The following is an 18,969-nucleotide window of genomic DNA, read 5'->3' on the forward strand; positions in this document are numbered from 1 at the left end:
ACAGTGGGAGGTTTTCTTCTGGGAAAACAGGTATTTTCCTCCCAGCATGTGCTGCTGGGATGATTTACAGACAGGTGAGGTCAAATACCGGACCGGATTTTAAGTTTTGGCAGCACCTGGCTGTCCTTAAATAGGCAGCTGGGCTCAGAAGTGAGGTCTCTGTGTTGGGATCTGGGAGCCTTTTGTCTGGATGAAGGATCGCTCCCTGTTTGGCATGAAAACAGGATGGTGCTGCTATGGTCAAAGACTCTTTGAGGCAGAATTGCCACATGGCGTGAATTAACATTAACACCGCAAGGTGCCTTTTTGTTTGATTATGACTGCTTGTTTTGTCACTTACAAAACCTACAAAAAATGCCAGGCCGCTTATAATGTATTAATACTTTATTGCAAATTAACAGAAATTTACAAACATGATTAAAAGAAAGTATGGTGCAGGAGATAAAAAGAGAGACGACATCACTGGAGGAAACATACAGCGGATACATGTCCATACATCAGTCCATCAATGCAATACATAGGAAGATAAAGTGCAAATGCAAACAAATCATCTGTAATCAAAAGGACATCGGACAATTACCCATGCTGCATCTCCTACAGCATCTACCTACAGGATGGCACCAACCCCAACGCGCTTTTCGGCATACCTTCGTACGCAGAGACGCAGCATGGGTAATAGTTCTATGTCCTTTTGATTACAAATGATTTGTTTGCATTTGCACTTTATCTTTCTATGTATTGCATTGATGGACTGATGTATGGACATGTATCCACTGTATGTTTCCTACAGTGATGTCGTCTCTCTTTTTATCTCCTGCACCATACTTTCTTTTAATCATGTTTGTAAATTTATGTGATTTTGCAATAAAGTATTAATACATTATTTCAAGCGGCCTGGCATTTTTTGTAGGTTTTGTATTGTGGTAGTTTGCCATAGGTTTATGCCAGTTAATTACTTATTTGAGTAATCACTCCCTGGTTGGGGCATATATTGGTTTTTGTTTTGTCACTTGCCTAAATTGTGACTAAAAATTTAACTGATACTACGTCCGCTAATCCTGACTACCAGAGGCAAACCCCACAAATACGCACTGCACTGTTGCAGTTATTTCTGGTGAAAGTGTATAGGGGCGTATTTCAGTACTTCAAGAAATATATATACGCACTTCATTCATAAAAAAAAATTCTGGTCAAAGCGTATAATGGCCTATTTCAGTCCATCAAGAAATATATATTCTCAGTTCACTGCTGCAGTTATTTCTGGTGAAAGCGTATAGGGGCATATTTCAGTTCTTCAAGAAATATATATATATACTCAGTTCACTTTTTTATTTTTTTCTGGTCAAAGCGTATAGAGTCGTATTTTAGTACAACAAGAAATATATATTCTCAATGCATTTCAGCAGTTAATTGTGGTGAAAGCGTTTAATGGCCTATTTCAGTACAAAAAAGAAAAATATATCTCTCAATTTTAGGGATGTTTTAATTTCCATTTTATTTGTTTAGTCCAGCTACAAGTATGTCAGGCAGAGAAGTGCTATTCCATGCACAGAGGAGTAACAGAGGCCTAAATGTTTCTGGTGCAAGCAGAGGTCGCAGCAGAGTAAGAGGTCATGGCAGCAGTAGTTGCAGCGAGAGTCCTGAGCTTCCGGTGTCTTCTAGCAGTCGTGTCTTTACCAGCAACCCTGCGGTTCTTGATTGATTAACTCGGTCATCCAGGTCATCCCAAGTGACATCAGACACCCCCCAGCCAACAGTTGGTGGGTTTGTCAGACACAACTCTTAGTTGGCATGGCCTGGGAGCATGCCCTGTGCCCTCACCTGTCCTCAACCTGCCTCTAGTCTTTTCTGTTCCATCACCACAAGAATTTCTACATGTAGTGGGCTCAGCTTCACTATTCAGCAAGGACAAGCTACTAGAGGACAGTCAGCAGCTACTGGCCAGCCAAGATGTGGAGGAGACTTCCGCCACTTCCTCCGCTAGGCGGGCAAGCAGTGATGAGGAGAGTGGCATGAGAGCTTGTGTTGCGACTGGTCAGGCTCCTGACCCAGAGGCCGTTGAAAAGGACAACAGTGATGTGCAAACACTACTCAATGATGATGAAGCCAATCGCATTTGCGAGCTGGGTGAAGAAATGGCTTTATTATCATCAGGAGAAGAGGGTGGCAGCTTGCCCGTCAGGCAGTGGCTGAGCCAGCAAGTTGCTAATGTGGCCGGGAGTCAGCAGGGTGGCAGCAGTGGGAGGTCGAAAGCCAAACGTGCCCGGGGTAGACCACCTGCTTCACATCAGCGTACCTGCCCGGAAAGTAGTGATGCAGGGGTACACGGAGGCAGCGGCAGTAGAAATCAGTCAGTGCAGACTGTTGGGGTGAAAAATCACCTACTCGCGGTGTGGCAGTTTTTTTCAAAGCACCAGAGGAGGTGAAAGTGGCCATATGTCGCTTCTGTGGGCAGAAGGTGTGAAGCGTGGCCAGGGTGCCAATGTTGGCATAACGGCCCTGTGTCAAAATATGCAGTGTCTCCATACAGTGGCCTGTGAGAACCGTGACTTTGATGTGGTGGTCCAGCCTGTCGCAGCAACCGCTGCATCACCCAGTGGCATGCACCAAGTTTCAGGCAGTCAAGGCTCCTCCACCTCAGCCGAAGAGAGCTGTCTGTCATTCCCATCTTCTGCTGGTGCAGATGCTCCTGCTCCTCCTACTCCTCATCAGTCTGTAAGCAATCGATCACTGAAGCGATTGCCAAGAGAAAGCAATATGTGTGCACTCATCCAATGGTGCAGAAGCTGAATGTGCTCCTAGCCAAGTTGCTGGTACTGCAGTTCCTCCCTTTCCAAGTGGTGGACTCAGCACCTTTCAGAGAGCCGAGATGGAGTGTCCCAAGCCTTCATTTCTTTAAAAAAAAGGCAGTACCAGCCCTGTACAAATATGTAAAACAGAAGGTTGGCCAGTCCTTGAGCCTGTCGGTGTCTGCTAAAGTGCACGGCGGTGCCGACGTGTGGAGCTGTCGCTATGGTCACGGACAATATATGTCCTTTACGGTCAACTGGGTAAATGTGATTCCTTAACAGCCACACCAGCAACTTGGCCAGGTCACGCCGCTTCAGCCTTTGCACTGGTTCTGCGACAATGTCCGCCTCTGCCTCCTCATACTCCACCATCTCCACACTATGTAACCTTGCCACTCTGTGGTCACCTCATGCTGCTGCCATATCCACACTATGTCACCTTGCCACTCTGTAGCCTCCTGATGATGCCGCCACCTCAAAACTATGTCACCTTGCCACTCTGTGGTCTCCTGATGCTTCTTCTGCTGCCTTCTCCACACTATGTCACCTTGTCACTCTGTGATCTCCTCATGCTGCTGCTATCTCCACACTATGTCACCTTGCCACTGTGGTATCCTGCTGCTGCCATCTCAACACTATGTAACCTTGCCACTCTGTGGTCTCCTCATGCTGCTGCCATATCTACACTATGTCACCTTGCCACTCTGGCATCCTGCTGCCGCCATATCCACACTATGTCACCTTGCCACTCTGTGGCCTCCTGATGATGCCGCCACCTCAAAACGATGTCACCTTGCCACTCTGTGGTCTCCTGATGCTTCTTCTGCTGCCTTCTCCACACTATGTCACCTTGTCACTCTGTGATCTCCTCATGCTGCTGCTATCTCCACACTATGTCACCTTGCCACTCTGTGGTATCCTGCTGCTGCCATCTCCACACTATGTAACCTTGACACTCTGTGGTCTCCTCATGCTGCTGCCATCTTCAAACTATGTCACTTTGCCACTCTGCGGTATCCTGCTGCTGCCATCTCCACACTATGTAACCTTGCCACTCTGTGGTCTCCTCATGCTGCTGCCATATCCACACTATGTCACCTTGCCACTCTGTGGTCTCCTGAAGCTGCTGCCATCTCCACACTATGTCACCTTGCCACTCTGTGGTCTCCTCATGCTGCTGCCATCCCCATGCTATCACCTTGCCACTCTGTGGTAACCTGCTGCTTCCATCTCCACACTATGTCACCTTGACACTCTGTGGCCTTCTCATGCGGCTGTCATATCCACACTGTCACTTTGCCACTCTGTGGTCTCCTGATGCTGCTGCCATCTCCACACTATGTCACCTTGCCACTCTGTGGTCTCCTCATGCTGCTGCCATCTCCACGCTTTATCACCTTGCCTCTCTGTGGTAACCTGCTGCTTCTGCTATTGCCATCTCCACATTATGTCACCTCTCCACTCTGTGGCCTCTTCATGCTGCTGCCATATCCACACTATGTCACCTTGCCACTCTGTGGCCTCCTGATGCTGCTGCTACCATCTCCACATTATGTCACCTTGTCACTATGTGGTCTCCTCATGCTGCTGCTGCCATCTCCACATTATGTCACCTTGCTACTTTGTGGTCTCCTCATGCTGCTCCCATATTCACACTATGTCACCTTACCACTCTGTGGTCTCCTCATGCTTCTACTGCTGCCTTCTCCACACTATGTCACCTTGTTACTCTGTGGTCTCCTCATGCTGCTGCCATCTCCACACTATGTCACCTTGCCACTCTGTGGTATCCTGCTGCTGCCATCTCCACACTATGTAACCTTGCCACTCTGTGGTCTCCTCATGCTGCTGCCATATCTACACTATGTCACCTTGCCACTCTGGCATCCTGCTGCCGCCATATCCACACTATGTCACCTTGCCACTCTGTGGCCTCCTGATGATGCCGCCACCTCAAAACGATGTCACCTTGCCACTCTGTGGTGTCCTGATGCTTCTTCTGCTGCCTTCTCCACACTATGTCACCTTGTCACTCTGTGATCTCCTCATGCTGCTGCTATCTCCACACTATGTCACCTTGCCACTCTGTGGTATCCTGCTGCTGCCATCTCCACACTATGTAACCTTGACACTCTGTGGTCTCCTCATGCTGCTGCCATCTTCAAACTATGTCACCTTGCCACTCTGCGGTATCCTGCTGCTGCCATCTCCACACTATGTAACCTTGCCACTCTGTGGTCTCCTCATGCTGCTGCCATATCCACACTATGTCACCTTGCCACTCTGTGGTCTCCTGAAGCTGCTGCCATCTCCACACTATGTCACCTTGCCACTCTGTGGTCTCCTCATGCTGCTGCCATCTCCATGCTATCACCTTGCCACTTTGTGGTAACCTGCTGCTGCTATTGCCATCTACACATTATGTCACCTTGCCATTCTGTGGCCTCATTATGCTGCTGCCATATCCACACTGTCACCTTGTCACTATGTGATCTCCTCATGCTGCTGCTGCCTCTCCACATTATGTCACCTTGCCAATTTGTGGTCTCCTCATACTGCTCCCATCTCCACACTATGTCATCTTGCCACTCTGTGGTATCCTGCTGCTGCTGCCATCTCCACACTATGTCACCTTGACACTCTGTGGCCTTCTCATGCTGCTGTCATATCCACACTGTCACTTTGCCACTCTGTGGTCTCCTCATGCTGCTGCCATCTCCACACTATGTCACCTTGCCACTCTGTGGTATCCTGCTGCTGCCATCTCCACACTATGTAACCTTGCCACTCTGTGGTCTCCATATGCTGCTGCCATCTTCAAACTATGTCACCTTGCCACTCTGCGGTATTCTGCTGCTGCCATCTCCACACTATGTAACCTTGCCACTCTGTGGTCTCCTCATGCTGCTGCCATATCCACACTATGTCACATTGCCACTCTCTGGTCTCCTGAAGCTGCTGCCATCTCCACACTATGTAACCTTGCCACTCTGTTGTCTCCTCATGCTCCTGCCATATCCACACTATGTCACCTTGCCACTCTGTGGTCTCCTCATGCTGCTGCCATCTCCATGCTATCACCTTGCCACTCTGTGGTAACCTGCTGCTGCTATTGCCATCTCCACATTATGTCACCTTGCCATTCTGTGGCCTCATCATGCTGCTGCCATATCCACACTGTCACCTTGTCACTATGTGATCTCCTCATGCTTCTGCTGCCTCTCCACGCTTTATCACCTTGCCACTCTGTGGTAACCCGCTGCTGCTGCTATTGCCATCTCCACATTATGTCACCTCTCCACTCTGTGGCCTCTTCATGCTGCCGCCATATCCACACTATGTCACCTTGCCACTCTGTGGCCTCCTGATGCTGCTGCTACCATTTCCACATTATGTCACCTTGCCATTCTGTGGCCTCATTATGCTGCTGCCATATCCACACTGTCACCTTGTCACTATGTGATCTCCTCATGCTGCTGCTGCCTCTCCACATTATGTCACCTTGCCAATTTGTGGTCTCCTCATACTGCTCCCATCTCCACACTATGTCATCTTGCCACTCTGTGGTATCCTGCTGCTGCTGCCATCTCCACACTATGTCACCTTGACACTCTGTGGCCTTCTCATGCTGCTGTCATATCCACACTGTCACTTTGCCACTCTGTGGTCTCCTCATGCTGCTGCCATCTCCACACTATGTCACCTTGCCACTCTGTGGTATCCTGCTGCTGCCATCTCCACACTATGTAACCTTGCCACTCTGTGGTCTCCATATGCTGCTGCCATCTTCAAACTATGTCACCTTGCCACTCTGCGGTATTCTGCTGCTGCCATCTCCACACTATGTAACCTTGCCACTCTGTGGTCTCCTCATGCTGTTGCCATATCCACACTATGTCACATTGCCACTCTCTGGTCTCCTGAAGCTGCTGCCATCTCCACACTATGTAACCTTGCCACTCTGTGGTCTCCTCATGCTCCTGCCATATCCACACTATGTCACCTTGCCACTCTGTGGTCTCCTCATGCTGCTGCCATCTCCATGCTATCACCTTGCCACTCTGTGGTAACCTGCTGCTGCTATTGCCATCTCCACATTATGTCACCTTGCCATTCTGTGGCCTCATCATGCTGCTGCCATATCCACACTGTCACCTTGTCACTATGTGATCTCCTCATGCTTCTGCTGCCTCTCCACGCTTTATCACCTTGCCACTCTGTGGTAACCCGCTGCTGCTGCTATTGCCATCTCCACATTATGTCACCTCTCCACTCTGTGGCCTCTTCATGCTGCCGCCATATCCACACTATGTCACCTTGCCACTCTGTGGCCTCCTGATGCTGCTGCTACCATTTCCACATTATGTCACCTTGTCACTATGTGGTCTCCTCATGCTGCTGCTGCCATCTCCACATTATGTCACCTTGCTACTTTGTGGTCTCCTCATGCTGCTCCCCTATCCACACTATGTCATCTTGCCACTCTGTGGTATCCTTGTCATGGCTGAGGATGGGGGAAACCCTCAACCGTGCAATGTCAATAGGATAAGGGTAGCTTCTAGGCCAGGACGACAGGATCAGGGAGCAGGTCACCTCCTAGCGCGTCCCTAATTCTGACCCTGACTCCTAACCGTATGAGCCAACCCAGATGGTAGGAGGGCTCATACTCTGGAACCTAGGGTCCCTATTAGCCCTCAGGAAATCCCTGGACTAGGAGCATGGTAAGACGACCCATTCCTCCTAGACATGGACGAACAGGAGTCTCACTGGCCAATGAGAAAGGAGAGGGGAAACATATACTACACCTACCTGCCACAGACACGCTGACTGGTACCCGTGCACAAGTACTGATGTCCACACAAACGCTAAGGACACAGCACACACCACAAATCACACAGGTACCCAGGACACCCATAGCTGCAATAAATATAAAGAGCATAAAAACATCTTCTTACCATCATACATATATTTTTATGAGCACAAGGGTGGCCCTCGCTGGATAGATGGCATATGAGACCAGGAGGATGACTCCAGCATAAAGCATGGCTGGAGTACCCCTCAGCTACAGGAATCCAGCAGGAGCTAAATAGCCCAAGTAGCCACACCCACACACATACTAGGAAAGGAGTTAACCCTTGCAACACCAGACAAGGTAAGTGTCACTTAAAGGGGAAGTGTACACACAACTAAATCCCGTGCACACCAAACATAGAAAGTGAACACATTCAAACACACGTTGCAAGGTGCAACCGCATGCCTTGACAGTGAGCCGCCTAGCAACCAGCTTAGGCTGCTACACTGCCAACAACATCATGTTGCCAGCGGCAACCACACGTGAGACAACATACTAACTGCCCTCACCTGCGGAAGACAACAAGCAGACCGCTGACAACTGCATGCGACCCAAAGAGTCACGACTAATACCATAGTCGTAGCAATCCTGCTGCTGCCATATCCACACTATGTCACCTTGTCACTCTGTGGTCTCCTCATGCTGCTGTCATCTCACACTATATCACCTTGCCGGTCTGTGGTCTCCTCATGCTGAAGCCATCTCAACATTATATCTCATGCTCATGCCATTTCCACACTATGTCACCTTGCCACTCTGTGGTATCCTGTTGCTGCTGCTGCTGACATATCCACATTATGTCACCTTGCCACTCTGTGATCTCCTCATGCTGCTGCCATCTACAGACTTTGTCATTGTGCCACTCTATCAAAGTTTTTTTTTTTTTTATGATGAGTGACTGAAAAACTTATTTTACTGTATGGACTGAATGACGACGTGTGAGGTCGTGTGATGTCTGAAAGTGTGAGGAAAGTATATATTATGAGACAACAAATATACAAAAAGTACATGAAAACAATGACAAGCTCCTGATGCTGCCGTCACCACCAGACTCTGTCATTGTGCCACTCGGTGGCCTCCTCATACTACTGCCAACTTCAGACTCTGTCATTGTGACACTCGGTGGCCTCATCATACTGCTGCCATCTACAGACTGTGTCATTGTGCAACTCGGTGGCCTTCTCATGATGCTGCTGCTGCATCCTCCACCTCCAGATTCTGTCATTTATGCCACTCGGTACCCTTCCCCTCATGCTGCTGCTGCATCCGCCACCTCCAGACTCTGTCATTGTGCCACTCGGTGGCCTTCTCATACTGCTGCCAACTCCAGACTCTGTAATTGTGCCAATCGGTGGCCTCCTCATATTTCTTCCATCTCCAGACCCTGTCATTGGGCCACTACATGCTGCTTGAGTGAAGTGTGCAGTGATTCTAAGAATGATGTCTGTCATCTGCATTTCATACGGACTCACAGTATTATTTCACTACCAAAGCAGACTCCCTATGCATGTTACTACAAGGCACAGTGTTCTCTACCACTATAAAGGCTTTCAGCAGCCAGGAAAGAGCAGTTTTTTTTAACGCGATTCGCAGCAAATAAATTCGGATCAAATCAAATCTTTCCAAAAAATGCGGTGAACCGTCCGAATAAAATTTTGGAAAAATTTGCTCATCTCTAATTATAATGTATACCTGCCAAACATATGCCCGAACAACACTTTTTAGGCTTATGTTTGGCAATTGATATCTGTGGACATGTCAGATACCAAACATGCAGCACTGACCAGTTGTAAACCTAGCCTAGGATTGGTGGTCTTTAAACTGTGGCTTTTCTGGACAGAAGATATATCTTCTAGCAAGTCCTGACACAAGAGATTATAGTTTTATAACAGCTGGAGAACCAAATATTGGAAACCACTGCTTCAGATCAAGGGCTGGTTTTCCCTCTGGTTATAGACAACAGTTGTTAGTTACAGTTAATGCAGTGAGAGTTGCTCCAGCAGTCTCCATTTAGTTCTCCATACACATAATATATGACTGAGAGAGTCACGAGAGATGAGCCTTTTTTCGTTCGTTATTGTTTTATTCATGTAACTCATACTGTAGGATTGATTCCTGCTGTTTTAGGGCTTGTTCACATCACCATTATGTATTCCGTTATGGCTTTCCATTATAACATGGTTATAAAGGAAAATAACAAAATCCATAAGATGGAAATCAAAATGGAAATCTTTAGAGGTATTCCGTTTTGATCCGTCATAATAGAAGTCTATGGGCAAGCATAACGGATCTGTCTGGTTTCCATTATGCTGGATGGAAAATAAAGTTCTGTCGACACACAGTGATGTGGACAAGCCCTTACCTTACACATGTTCTTTTACTTTGTGCCTCTTAAAACTGTATTTGACATTATCCAATGTTATTGGAGACCTATGTTCATTTATTGTGTATTCATATACTGTACATGCTATGTACAATTCTAATATTTTTTGCTATTATACCAATAAATAAGTTTTGAAACATAGACATAATATATGTTATAGTAGAATCCTTATCATGAATACTACAATGAAATAAACAGTAACTATCCGAGAACTTAATGTCAAATAAATCTGATTATTATATTGAGGTTTAGGGTGTTGTGTTCGCTCTTTTATTTTGTCCCCTGTTTGGAGTGCATGGCGTGTGCAATCATGAAGTAGTCACTGTTTTTTCCTGGTCAATGATTTAAATTTGCTTTAAAGGGTTTCTACCACCAGAAATACTGTTTTGTAGCTGACTGACATTAGCGATGCGCTAATGTCAGCACTACATAACAGTATGTTTTCTACCTTTCTCCCTGCAACCGTTTTGGTAAAAAAAAAAGCACTTTTTATAACATGCTAATGAGCCTCTAGGTGCTATGTGGGCATAAAAATCAGCACCTAGAGGCTCCTTCTACTCACCCTTTATCCCGCCCAGGTCCCCTATTCTACCGGCCACGCTCCTCTTGATTGATGTGACGGTTTGCAGCAGTGCTCTCCTGGTGCCGGCTTCCTCACTGTGAAGTAGTCGGCGCAGGCACAGTGAGGAATCCGGCACAAGGAGCGCATCATTCACTCACTGCGCCTGCGCTGAAGACAGAAGTGAACGGTGCAGGAACGGGATTTCGTCAATGCTGCTGCGAACCGTGACATCAATAAAGAGGAGCGGGGCGGGCAGAACAGGGGACCTGGGCAAGATAAAGTTTGAGTAGAAGGAGCCTCTAGGTCAGTGATGGCGAACCTTTTAGAGACCGAGTGCCCAAACTGCAACCCAAAACCCACTTATTTATCACAAGGTGCCAACACGGCAATTTACCCTGAATACTACAGTCCAATATAGTATATCTTCCATGTACTTTATCACTTAGCTATAATAGCTACATTCAGTGCGCTGCCTGTGCTGTTCATAGTGCGCCCTGCGCTCATGAATGGCAGGAAAAGTCTAAGGCATATTAGACTTTTTCCAGGGCGTGGGTGCCCACAGGGAGGGCTCTGAGTGCCACCTCTGACACCCGTGCCATAGGTTCGCCACCACTGCTCTAGGTGCTGATTTTACGCTCACATAGCACCTAGAGGCTCATTAGCATATTATAGCAGCGAGAAAGGTAGAAAACATACTGTTATGTAGTGCTGACATTAGCACATCGCTAATGTCAGTCAACTACATAACAGTATTTCTGGTTGTAGAAACCCTATAAGATAAATTTTACATGTTTATGGAGTGTGGTTTTGGTATGTTGTCCTGATGCTACTGAAATGTACAGTATGTTAACTGAATACTAATCACAGGGCATGGTATGATGTCATAAAATAGAGCTGTAACCTTTCTGGTTCATTATTTCCTGCACTCCATATAAAACTCCCACACACAGTTGGCGTTAAAATACACAGGACTTCCTTTCATTGGGTTTATGTAAGGATGGGACAGCCATGACCAATCAGAATTTACCACTATTGCCCAAGACCACCACATAATATAATATTAAACCTTTCACTACCCTGAACACTAGGGATTTTGAAATTATAAGAAAAACTCTAAAAATATATTGAGTCTGTAAACTTACTTTGCTTGTTGCCTAGGGCCATTTTTGATAAAACTGACCCTGTTGCCAGTGGCTATAACGATATTTATATATAAATACATTCATCATGCACATTCTTGTGAAATGCAAAGCTAAAGATCTGTTCTTGCTCCATGATGACATTCAATGAAGGAATAATACTAGGCTTCTCACCGTGGAAACAAGACATACCTTTATCTGTTAATGAAATATTGATAACCATTGATAGCTGTCCAGCTGTTGTGCTATGATATTGGCATACAGGAGAGTTAAAAGCTATTATCATTTAAGCAGAGATAATGTAAAAATGTACGCTCATTAATAAAGCAATGTTACTGATCCCATACATTAACACCTACTCCATTGCTATCAACTTAGCTGATTTAGTAATGTTCTCTCTTAACCAATTTACATTATTTTGAATGTAGTTATAATTTACTGCAATGCAGCTAGAAATACAGTACAGACCAAAAGTTTGGACACACCTTCTCATTCAAAGAGTTTTCTTTATTTTCATGACTATGAAAATTGTAGATTCACACTGAAGGCATCAAAACTATGAATTAACACGTGTGGAATTATATACATAACAAAAAAGTGTGAAACAACTGAAAATATGTCATATTCTAGGTTCTTCAAAGTAGCCACCTTTTGCTTTGATTACTGCTTTGCACACTCTTGGCATTCTCTTGATGAGCTTCAAGAGGTAGTCACCTGAAATGGTTTTCACTTCACAGGTGTGCCTTGTCAGGTTTAATTAGTGGGATTTCTTGCCTTATAAATGGGGTTGGGACCATCAGTTGTGTTGTGGAGAAGTCAGGTGGATACACAGCTGATAGTCCTACTGAATAGACTGTTAGAATTTGTATTATGACAAGAAAAAAGCAGCTAAGTAAAGAAAAATGAGTGGCCATCATTACTTTAATAAATGAAGGTCAGTAAGTCCGAAAAATTGGGAAACCTTTGAAAGTGTCCCCAAGTGCAGTCACAAAAACCATCAAGCGCTACAAAGAAACTGGCTCACATGCGGACCGCCCCAGGAAAGGAAGACCAAGAGTCACCTCTGCTGCGGAGAATAAGTTCATCCGAGTCACCAGCCTCAGAAATCGCAGGTTAACAGCAGCTCAGATTAGAGACCAGGTCAATGCCACACAGAGTTCTAGCAGCAGACACATCTCTAGAACAACTGTTAAGAGGAGACTGTGTGAATCAGGCCTTCATGGTAGAATATCTGCTAGGAAACCACTGCTAAGGACAGGCAACAAGCAGAAGAGACTTGTTTGGGCTAAAGAACACAAGGAATGGACATTAGACCAGTGGAAATCTGTGCTTTGGTCTGATGAGTCCAAATTTGAGATCTTTGGTTCCAACCACCGTGTCTTTGTGCGACGCAGAAAAGGTGAACTAATGGACTCTACATGCCTGGTTCCCACCGTGAAGCATGGAGGAGGAGGTGTGAGGGTGTGGGGGTGCTTGGCTGGTGACACTGTTGGGGATTTATTCAAAATTGTAGGCATACTGAACCAGCATGGCTACCCCAGCATCTTGCAGCGGAATGCTATTCCATCTGGTTTGCGTTTAGTTGGACCATCATTTTTTTTTCAACAGGACAATGACCCCAAACACACCTCCAGGCTGTGTAAGGGCTATTTGACCATGAAGGAGAGTGATGGGGTGCTGCGCCAGAAGACCTGGCCTCCACAGTCACCGGACCTGAACCCTATCGAGATGGTTTGGGGCGAGCTGGACCGCAGAGTGAAGGCAAAAGGGCCAACAAGTGCTAAGCATCTCTGGGAACTCCTTCAAGACTGTTGGAAGACCATTTCAGGTGACTACCTCTTGGAGCTCATCAAGAGAATGCCAAGAGTGTGTAAAGCAGTAATCAAAGCAAAAGGTGGCTACTTTGAAGAACCTAGAATGTGACATATTTTCAGTTGTTTCACACTTTTTTGTTATGTATATAATTCCACATGTGTTAATTCATAGTTTTGATGCCTTTAGTGTGAATCTACAATTTTCATAGTCATGAAAATAAAGAAAACTCTTTGAATGAGAAGGTGTGTCAAACCTTTGGTATGTACTATATATATATATATATATATATATATATATATATATATACTGTATATATGTCACAGGGAAATGATGAAAATGGAGATTTGATCAAATCCCTAAGGGAGATGATCAATTCATGGAAGATGATGTTCCTTAAAGAAAGTCAGTGATTTGATCATCAGATCCCTTAACTGTTTTAGTGAAAAGTTTAATATTTTTGATAATATAATAATATAAAATAATATTGTTTAGATATTAAAAGTATTTATTTAGTAAGCCATGCATTAATAAATGTAGAGTAGGTAATACAACAATAGTCATTGAAACACAAATTATTAAAGAAAGTAAGTGATTTGATCATCAAATTCCTTAACTGTTTTAGTGAAAAGTTTAATATTTTTGATAATTTAATAATAATATGAAATAATATTGTAAGAAATAGGTACTTAAGCTCATATTTTTAAAAACAAAGGGATGTTTTTAGTTTAATTTTAAACATTTTTAGTGAATGTAATTTTTCAAATAATAATGTTCATTAATTTTTATTAAAACACGTTGATTTGTGGCATCTCGAGTTACAAAGTACGTAACTTTTTTTACAGGCACATCTTTTTGTTTTACATTGTATTTTTGATTGTTCACAAGGACACTTCTTAAATCCTTGACCTCCAAATAAGGATAATTTTCCTGCAATCTAACGCAGACTTAGGTTCATTTTCTTGGAACTGTTTCGGTAAATGTTGTAGTATCTATTTAAAAGCGTCTCTAAGTAGCCAATCTTTTATAATTCAAACTGAGGTACCAATTTGGTATATAACTTTTTTTTATCTAATACGATCCCCACAATGTTATTTCCATTTAATAGGCCTCTATCTACCTTAGGTACATCAGTTTTCATCATTTCCCTTAGGGATTTGATCAAATCTCCATTTTCATCATTTCCCTGAGACATTATACATATATATATATATATATATATATATATATATTTATACAGTTGCAATCTAAATTATGGGCAAAATTATACTACTATTACAAATTATGTTTATTAGCCAAATTTACAAACTTTAAAGGGACACTGACAGGGCCAATAAGCATATTGAGGTATATATATGGCTGTACAGGTCTTATAATGGGTATTACAATCATCTAAGTATCCCCCCTGTCCACATTATACATACAGTAAACTTAAGTTTTATAACCTGCTCCAACGGTCTTCAATCTGCCCAAGGGGCGGCATTTCACCTCTCTTGCGCCCAGCCAGCATCCCCCAACTGCCGTTTTGAAGCGCCGCCCAGCTCATGAATATTCAGTTTGATGGGCGGCTTTTGCGGTCCCCGCTCTGAAGTGCTGCGCTGAACAGTGCCCTGCGCATGTGCCGGATCTTGTGAAGTCGGGGACAGTAAGCGCCGCCCAGCGAAGTGAATATTGAAGAGCTGGGCGGCGCTTACTGTACTGGACTTCACAAGATCCGGCGCATGCGCCGGGCACTGTTAAGCGCAGCGCTTCAGAGCGGGGACCGCAGAAGCCGCCCAGCAAACTGAATATTCATGAGCTGGGCGGCGCTTCAAAGCGGCAGTTGGGGGATGCTGGCTGGGCGCAAGAGAGGTGAAACGCCGCCCCTTGGGCAGATTGAAGACCGTTGGAGCAGGTTATAAAACATAAGTTTACTGTATGTATAATGTGGACAGGGGGGGATACTTAGATGATTGCAATACCCATTATAAGACCTGTACTGCCATATATATACCTCAATATGCTTATTGGCCCTGTCAGTGTCCCTTTAAACTGTTTGGAATAAACCAAATATGAAGAATTTAAATATCACAACTGGTGTTGGGTGAATCAAAGTTAACGAAGGTAACGAAGTCGATACAAATTTCAGGAAAAATTTGATTTGTCACATGGTAACGAATAAATGTTTCCTAAAATGGTGGTAAAAACAAAACATACATACCTCACCCGTTAGCTCACGGAAAGGCTGTCTTGATTGAAGAAAACGCTTCAAATGTCACGTGCGCTCACGTGTGACGTCATCGCTCTGGCCGGGCACAGTGACTTCATCAGTGAGCCTACCATGGTGCTTGGTTTTGGGCCCCATCTATGCCCCTTCCACAAGCCAATTTCCCCTTTCTTTGTTTGCTAACAATGCAGTTCTTCTGGGAGAGGGTTTTGGCTTGCTACCTTGAAGGGACTCACGGGAAGTATTTCATTCAGTTTAGTCCTTTCACGTGTTCTATCAGTGTATAATAAACAGTATAGTGCAATCAGAGTCAGGCTGGGGGGCTTAAGGCCCAACACTAAAATTCATTCTGGGGGCCCAGTGTACAGCTACATGCAGATAATAACTACCCACACAGCGATGGCAGCAACATCAAGCTGCCACAAGATGACCAACTATATCAGCCACCTGATACATCTGTAATAGTAAACTAGTGGGGTCATGGGCAACTAAGCAAGTTCTACTTTACAGCAGTTGATAAATTACCCAATAGGTACTTTGTTAAATAATCTACAAAGTTTTTACATGTACCGTATTTTAGCCAACCTATCTATACATAGGGCAGGAAGTCTATTGTCCCACTTGTGCAGGGGTTAGGAGGCTAGGGGTCCACTTTGCTCAGGGGTTTTCACCTGTTCCTTTGTGGGCCTGTCTGAGCCTGGGCACAATTTTTTTATTTTATTTTTTTAAGTGCTCAGAGTGGGTTAAAAATATTAAAGAATAGATACTGACTTCATAGATGTCCTTCCAAATAAGTTTTTCTGACCCTTACTATTTACCTGCAAGTCTTTACTTTCTGTTCCCATCTTGGCAGATATAAAATACATGCAAATGCCCACTCATCTAATCATCGGCCACAGCCCATGGCACACTGGACAATACCTTTATGTGTCTGTGAAGGTTCTCATTTATCCAGGTCATTGTATATCTGTAAAGAATAAATCAAGGCAACTAGACTTACTGTAGATTTCTTGAAAACGTTTCACTCGTTCTTCCAACAAACTTTCTCTATTCTGAGTGACTGTACAATAATTCTCTGGGAATATGCTGGGTATAATTACCAGATGTTGATTCAGTTACATATTTATTCCTAGAGAATTCTTGTACAGTCACTCAGAATTGAGAAAGCTCGTTGGAAGAATGAGTGAAATGTTTTCAAGAAATCTACAGTAAGTCCAGTTGCCTTGATTTATTCTTTACAGAAATACCTTTATGGTTTTGTAGGTTAACAGTAATAGCACTAAACTTATAGAACACATGATCTATAACTTTGCTATATAGACTATGCTATAGTGTATTGCCAGCCATAAAGTGTAAACTTGGCTAGGTTCTCAAACCTTACATATACAACTGCAGGCAGCTTTATCTGTCTGATTCTATTACTATTATTATTAGTGCCAGTTAATTTAGCTCTAGCTGTTCCTCCTTCACCCTTTCACGTTTTTCTAGGAGTTAGTTACAAGCAGAAACTCCTTTCACTTATATCTTTATCCTGTGCACTGTACATGTTTTTGCCCCCAGTAGAAGTGAATAGGAGCGTACCGCGCATGCGCGGCCACTGCTCCCATTCATTATTATGGGACCGGCAGAAATAGCCGAGCCAGCGCTCGGCTATTTTTGCCAGCCCCATATAAAATTAATGGAGGGTGTCTATGCATGCGCAGTGCGCCCTTCACTCACTTGTGGGGCTCCGTTCTCGATATAGGTGCAGGTCCCAGTGGTGGGACCCTCACCTATAAGACAATGGGAGCATATCCTAGTGATATGCCTCCGTAGTCCACGATGAGACAACTCATTTAAGACCAGCGTTTAAAACGCCAGTCTTAATAAATGACCCCATCTTTGAGACATAAAGTCCACCTTGACCACTGCTCAGTACTTTGTCACAAGCACACATTATAATGGCACAAGATTCTTTTACATTTTTATAATGTAGCAATTGCTGAACGTGCTAAGATAAAGCAATGTAGCTATCCATATGTTATTTAGTGAGCATATTTGCCATTTATACTGATTATATTAGCCCTTTCCGGACCAGGCCATTTTCTGTTTTTGTTTTTTTACTCCCTGCCTTCCTGGAGCCATAACTTTTTTTATTTTTCCATTCACATAGCCATATTGTTGGTTGTTTTTTGTGGAATAAGTTGTATTTTCTAATGGCACCATTTAATATTACATACCATGTAGTGGGAAGCTGTTAAAAAATTCCAAATCGGTTAGAAATGAAAAAAAAATAAAAAAAATATCATCACAGTTTTATGGGATTTGTTTTTATGACGTTCCCTATGTGGTACAACTGACCTTCGTTCTCTGGGTCAATGTGATTACAAAGATCTTGTGTTTTAATACTAAAAAAAACTTTGGAAATTTTGTTTCTATTCAGCTCTATATTCTAACCCACATAACTTTTTTAGAGTTATATCTACAAAGCTGTGTGAGGGCTCATTTTTTGTGGGGCGATCTGTACTTTTTATTGATATTTTTTGGAAGGTGTATGACTCTTGATAATTTATATTCATTTTTATGGTGCGGTGAAGTGAAAAAAAAATGGAATCGGCCATTTAGATTTTTTTTCCGTTATGAAGTACACGATATGGGATAAATATGTTTATATTTTTTTAATTTTGGGGAACGGAAGTTTTTATACATATTTTATATATTTTTTTAACCTTAAGTAGTATTAACAAACAGCTTATCCCACAGACTGTAGTGATTTATAACTGCAGTGTATGGGAGATTCAGTGTATTCCTATGAAGTCCTGCCACCTGCAGTCTTCCAAAGGAACTACTGCTGTGGCAACCTGGGATTTTTTTGTGGGATTCAGCCTATCTAACAAATGGAAGCGCTCATGGGAAAGCCACCTCAGATGCTGTGGTCACAATTGCTATGGCATCTGAAGGTTTAAATGTCAATCGCAGATATTACCCCTGGGTGTCTATTGTTTGAAACAGAAGAAACCTGGTGGCTATGGCACCCACTGCGTGCTGTAGTGGGTACCCTTTTCAAGGAATGGACTTCTGCCGTAAATGTGCAAAAAAGGTCTTGAATTGGTTAGGTATCTGTCAATGTACTTATAAAAACAAACATGCAAATTATAACTTTTCTCCAACTTTTTTTTTATTTGGCACACAATCATTTCACCCCAGGATATTTTGTTTCAGTGCCTTGTAAGAGAATTATGTGAAT

Source organism: Bufo gargarizans, chromosome 2 (genome assembly GCF_014858855.1).
Source record: "Bufo gargarizans isolate SCDJY-AF-19 chromosome 2, ASM1485885v1, whole genome shotgun sequence".
NCBI classification, from domain to species: domain Eukaryota; kingdom Metazoa; phylum Chordata; class Amphibia; order Anura; family Bufonidae; genus Bufo; species Bufo gargarizans.